Genomic DNA, 6,450 nt, shown 5'->3' on the forward strand with positions numbered 1-6,450 from the left:
ATTTATCTGAGCATAAGATTTCCTGAGTTAAAACCTAGTTCATCAGATGCATGGAGTGGAAATACGTAGGAAGATATATATATGAGAACATGAAAAGATGGGGATTGCCTTACCAATTCTAATGAGACAAATCAATTACAGTGGGCTATTATCAACAGGATAACTTCAATGTATACCTTCAAGTCAGCGGCACGGCTATGGGTACCCACATGACCCCACAGTATGCCAACATTTTAATGGCTGACTTAAAACAACGCTTCCTCAGCTCTCGTCCCCTAACACTCCTACTCTACTTGTGCTACATTGATGACATCTTCATCTTCTGGACCCATGGAAAAGAAGGTCTGGAGGAATTCTACCAGGATTCCCACAATTTCCATCTGACCATCAACCTTAACCTGGACTAGTCCACACAAGAGATTCACTTCCTTGACACTACAGTGCAAATACGCAATAGTCACATAAACACCACCCTATACCAGAAACCTACTGACCGCTAAACCTACCTACATGCCTCCAGCTTCCATCCAGACCACATCACATGATTCATTGTCTACAGCCAAGCTCTAAGATACAACCGCATTTCCTCCAATCCCTCAGACAGAGACAAGCACCTATAATATCTCTATCAAGTGTTCTTAAAATGACAATACCCACCTGCTCAAGTGAAGAAACAGCTTGACAGAGCCAGAAGTGTACCCAGAAGTCACCTACTACAGGACAGGCCCAACAAAGAAAATAACAGAACGCAACTAGCTGTCACCTTCAGCCCCCAACTAAAACCTCTCCAGTGCATCATCAAGGTTCTACAACCTATCCTGAAGGACGATCCCTCACTCTCACAGACCTTGGGAGACAAGCCCGTCCTCACTTACAGACAACCCCCCAACCTGAAGCAAATAATCACCAGCAACCACACACCACACAACAAAACCAGTAACCCAGGAACCTATCCTTGCAACAAACCCCGTTGCCAACTCTGTCCACATATCTATTCAAGGGACACCATCATAAGACCTAATCACATCACCCACACCATCAGGGGCTCATTCACCTGCACATCTACCAATGTGATATATGCCACGTGCCAGCAATGCCCCTCTGCCATGTACATTGGCCAGCATGGACAGTCTCTGTGCAAAAGAATAAACGGACACAAATCAGATGTCAAGAATTATAACATTCAAAAACCAGTCGGAGAACACTTCAACCTCCCTGATCACTCAATTACAGACCTAAAAGATGCAATTCTTCAACAAAAAAACTTCAAAACCAGACTCCAACAAGAGACTGCAGAACTGGAATTAATTTGCAAGCCTGACACCATCAAATTAGGCCTGAATAAAGACTGGGAGTGGGTGGGTCATTACACAAACTAAAAACTATTTCCCCATGCTAATTTCCCCCCTAAGGTGCCACAAGTACTCCTCATTCTTTTGAAATGAAATAGTATTTTTTCAATTCACCTAATAGAAGTATGGGAGTGCAATCTCTTTATCGTGGAAGTTGAACTTACAAATGTAGAATTATGTACTAAAAGCTGCATTCAAAAATAAAACAATATAACGTTTTAGAACCTACAAGTCTACTCAGTCCTACTTCTTGTTCAGCCAATCGCTAAGACAAACACATTTGTTTACCTTTATGGGAGATACTGCTGCCCACTTCTTGTTTACAATGTCACCTGAAAGTGAGACCAGGCATTCTCATAACACTGAGTTATCTGCAATTAATCAACAGCCTAGTGTATATTAATAAGGGGCATAACAGAGAAGGGAAGGGGTAGCAGTCTCCATAGATTTCCTGTGTCACTTTCGGCAAGCCCCTTGGGGGCAGTTTTTCAAAAGAATTTAGGCACCCAAAGATCAGGATAAAGATTTACTAATGTGTCTAATCAGGCCAGAAACCCAACTTGCCCTGACTTTCCTAATGACCCTGTGACATTATCTGATTAAAATATGACTATATAGATCATTGTTGGAACCACTGTTACATATTTCCAGCAAATCTTGTACAAAGGTTGTCGAGTGGTGTGTATATGAAAAGGTTTGATTTGTTGATTATGATTATGCTATCTGTATGCAAGTATCATTTTTGTATGTGACATTATAAGTATTGGCTCTATACTTGGATTTCAAATGTTTGCTCCTGGGGCAATGCCCACAAAGTTATTACCCAGAACACCTTGGAGCAGGGGAGGGCAAACTTTTTGGCCTGAGGGCCACATCAGGTTTCCAAAATTGAATGGAGAGCTGGTTAGGGGAGGCTGTGCCTCCCCCAACAGCCAGGCCTGGCCTGGACCCCGGCCCCTATCTGACCCCCCGCTACGTCTTGCCCCCTGACAGCCCTCCCAGGACTCCTACCCCATCCACCCCCCCCCTGCTCCCTATCCCCTGACCACTCCCGGACCCTCTGCCCCTGACTGCCCCTCCCCACCCCATCCAACCCCCCCTCCTACCTGACTGCCCTCCTGGGACCCCTTCCCCCATTCAACCACCCCTATTCCCCACCCTTTGACTTCCCTGACCCCTATCTACACCTCCACCCCCTGAACACCACCCTGAACTCCCCTGCCCTCTTACTGCACCACCCAGAGCACCGGGTCAGGTGGCAGCTTGGCAGGTGTGCTGCCCAGCCGCCCAGAGCATTGCGCCGGTGGCACAGTGAGCTGAGGCTGCAGGGGAAGGGGAACAGCAGGGGAGGGGCCGGGGGTAGCCTCCTGGGCCAGGAGCTCAGCGGCTGGGCAAGGGGGTCTCGCTGGCTGGGTGTGGCCCGAGGGACATAGTTTACCCACCTCTGCCTTGGAGGGACTATTCAAATTGACTGATCCATGCAAAGAACATTTAACTAACAATGGACCATGGGAGACGCCCGTCTACACTTAATGAAATGTCCTGCTCTGACTAGGCGAAATGCATGGACGTGGGATTTGCCCACCATGTGACTCCAAACTCCATCTTGTTGCTGTGATTTTCCACAGTAAGAACAATGGGATGCCCTCCACATGGCAAAAGCTATGAAAGGCCCTGGAAACCCCTCCATTTTGTCTTCAATCCTGCTTCTTACCTCTGGAGGAACCTTGGTACAAACTGAAGCTCTGAACAAAGGACTGAATGACCCGTCCCAGCTGTGGATGTACTCCAGAGACTTGACTTAAGCCAGCAGTTTATTCCATCACTGCTACAAGCCTGAACCAAGAACTTTACCATCACTGTATGGAATTGATTCCTTAAACCAAATTTAACTCTCACCTTTCTTTCTTTTTATGCATAAACCTTTAGATTTTAGATACTAAAAGATTAGCACTAGTGTGATTTTTGGGTAGGATCTAAGTTATATATTGACCTGGGTGTGTGGCTGGTCCTTTGGGATCAGAAAAACCTGTTATTTGATTAAATTAGTTGTAAAGAACCACTCATCTCTGAATCCAATGGTTTTGGTGGTGTTATCAGAACTAGAATGCCTGAGGAAACTGCCTTTATGTTTTCTTGTTAGCCAGTGTGGTGAAACAGGAGTTTAATTTTGTGGCTGGTTTGGTATATCTTATCAAAGAGTAACCAGCAGTTCTGGGTTGTGTTTAGCCTATTTCTCAGCAGTTCATCATGAATTTGGCATTCTCAGTTATAGAATATCAGGGTTGGAAAGGACATCAGGAAGTCATCTAGTCGAACTTCTGCTTAAAGCAGGGCCCCTTCCCAGACAGATTTTTTCCCCAGATTCCTAAATGGCCCCCTCAAGGATTGAATTCACAACTCTGGGTTTAAGTAGGCCAATGCTCAAACCACTGAGCTCTCCCTCCCCTGCTAAGGGGCACTTTCACTCCCTCAGTCTCTTTTGGAAATATCCCTGGGTGTCTGTGTCTTTAAGCACCTAAGATTTTCTTAAAGGTATCTAGGTACTTAACACTTGTTGAAATGAAGGAGATTTGGGGACCTCGGTAGTTTTTGCAATCTCACTAGATGCCTTACTCCCTTTACAAATCTGGCCTTTCACCTTTTTATTATACCTCAGTTCTCCATCTTTAAAATGGAGATCAAGATAGTTCTCTACTCTGAAGGGCTTTATGATGTTACGGTTATTAATCTTTATGAATCTCCCCCATACTACAAAGAGGGGAACTAAAATGGCTGCACTGAGTTATTCCAGCTATGCCCCAACTAAGTGACTGGTCTGGAAATCATGAGATCTGGGTCCAATTCCCAGACTGGTGTGTCTTTGGGAAAGGCACTTAATCTCATTCGGGGCCTCCATCAGTACAAGGGAGTTATTCTATTTCCGTCCGTGACAGGTGTTATAAGGGTAAAGGAATTAAAGTATTGTGAGCTACTCGGGTGCTATTGTGATAGGGGGAACATATAAGTACATATATTGAAATTCATTTGATTTTGGTGCCTAAGCTCTATGGAGAACCCCAGACCCTAGAGAAGATGCAAATCCATAGCGCTATGTTCACAATATTCTATACTTTTCCGATTTACTGATTATGTCTGAATTTATCACTCATGGTGAAAACAGAAGGTAAACATGATGTGCAGCACCCAGAACAATGGTACAGTGAAACAAATGGGATTTGTCTATATAAAACCATGAATAATAGCCATGTGTTTTTGTTATGGAATGTTCCACAGAGATTAGTTCTATCTGTCATGCAGGGATACATTTGTGTGGTTACACTGACTAACTCAGAATCCGGTAGGAGAAAGCGAAAAGTCAGGCTTTCATCTACCCACTTCTCTCTCTCTCTCTGTTCCTCGCTGCCTGCAGCAGACGTTATCTCCCATCACACTCCTGTGCAGGCTTGCTCAGTGCATCGGGCACGGGTGACAGGGTCTGAGCTGACTGCGGGCAGGACGGATTTTGCGTGAGTGCTCTGTGCTGTCTAACAGTAACACGTGGCGGTGTCTGCAGCTTCCATGTTGTTCAATTGCAAATAGAGCTGGCCTTTAGCGCTGTCTCTGGTGATGCTGTTTCGATCTGTATCCAATTTCTCCACTTGTCCAGATCAATCCCAATGACTCCAGCTCCCTTTCCAGGAGGCTGCCGGATCCAGCTCCAGTTGTTATAATCAACAGAGGTACCATAAACAGCATAAGTACGTTTGGCAGGCTCCGTGGGCTTCACCTGCTCTGTTCCCCACTGCTCCAGCCGGATTGCTAATACTAATGGATAAGTGGTTTTCAACATTCCCAATGAGTTGAGAAGCCTGGGTTTAAGTTGAACACGCATCGAAACACATATTTAACTGAAAACATTTGGGTAAAGGACAATAGACTAGATTTTCAAGCATGTTTGGGAACCTAAAGGTGCAAGCAGGTGCCTAGAGGTTAGACGCCAAACTGCTATTGACAGTCAGTGGGAGTTAGGCATGTAACCAGGGCCGGCTCCAGATCCCAGCGCGCCAAGGGCGTGCTTGGGGCGGTGTCCCATGGGAGGGCGGCAGGCGGCTCCGGTGGACCTCCCGCAGGCGTGCCTGCGGAGGGTCAGCTGGTCCCGCGGCTTCGGTGGAGCATCCAGGCACGTCTGCGGGAGGTTCACCGGAGCCACGGGACCGGCGACCGCCAGAGCGCCCCCCGCAGCGTGCCGCCCTACTTGGGGCGGCGCAATTCCTAGAGCCACCCCTGCCCCCACCCATACCTAGCCCCCCCTCTGCCCTGATGCCTCCAGCCCCCAGCGCTGACTCCAGACCACCCCCAGCCCTCTGGGTCCTGGCTGCTGGCCCTGCACAATCCACTGCTGGTCTGGGGTTCTGGCTGATGGATCCTTGCCAGCTGGGGTCCCGGCCGCAGGCCTCGCTCAGCCTGCTGCCGGCCTAGGTGAACAGAACCCCAGACCAGCAGGGGGCTGAGCAGGCCGGCGGCGTAAGATCAACATTTTAATTTCATTTTAAATGAAGCTTCTTAAACATTTTGAAAACCCTGTTTATTTTACAATACAACACTAGTTTACTTATATAATATATAGACTTATATAGAGAGACCTTCTAAAAACATTAAAATGTATTACCGGCATGTCAAACCTTAAATTAGAGTGAATAAATGCAGGGGCGGCTCTAGAAATTTTGCCGCCCCAAGCACTGAGGGTCCACTGGTCCCGTGGCTTCGGTGGACCCTCTGTCCCATGACTTCAGCAGACCCTCCTGCAGGAGGTCCACCGAAGCCACGGGACCAGGGACCCTCCGCAAGCAAGCCGTGGAAGGCAGCCTGCCTGCCGCCCTCGCAGCGACTGGCAGAGCGCCCCCAGTGGCTTGCTGCCCCAGGCACGTGCTTGGAGCGCTGGTGCCTGGAGCCACCCCTGAGTACAAGCTTTGCTCAGAGAAAAGTGTAACCCTAATCTCTCCTATACACAATGCAGAAGCCATCTATTCTAAACAGCAGTAGTACAAGCTGCAGACTCTTCAAAAGACATTAAAAAGCAATAAATTTATTGTCTTCATTATATTCTTTTTTCAGC

Source organism: Mauremys mutica, chromosome 13, assembly GCF_020497125.1.
Source record: "Mauremys mutica isolate MM-2020 ecotype Southern chromosome 13, ASM2049712v1, whole genome shotgun sequence".
Classification (NCBI taxonomy): domain Eukaryota; kingdom Metazoa; phylum Chordata; order Testudines; family Geoemydidae; genus Mauremys; species Mauremys mutica.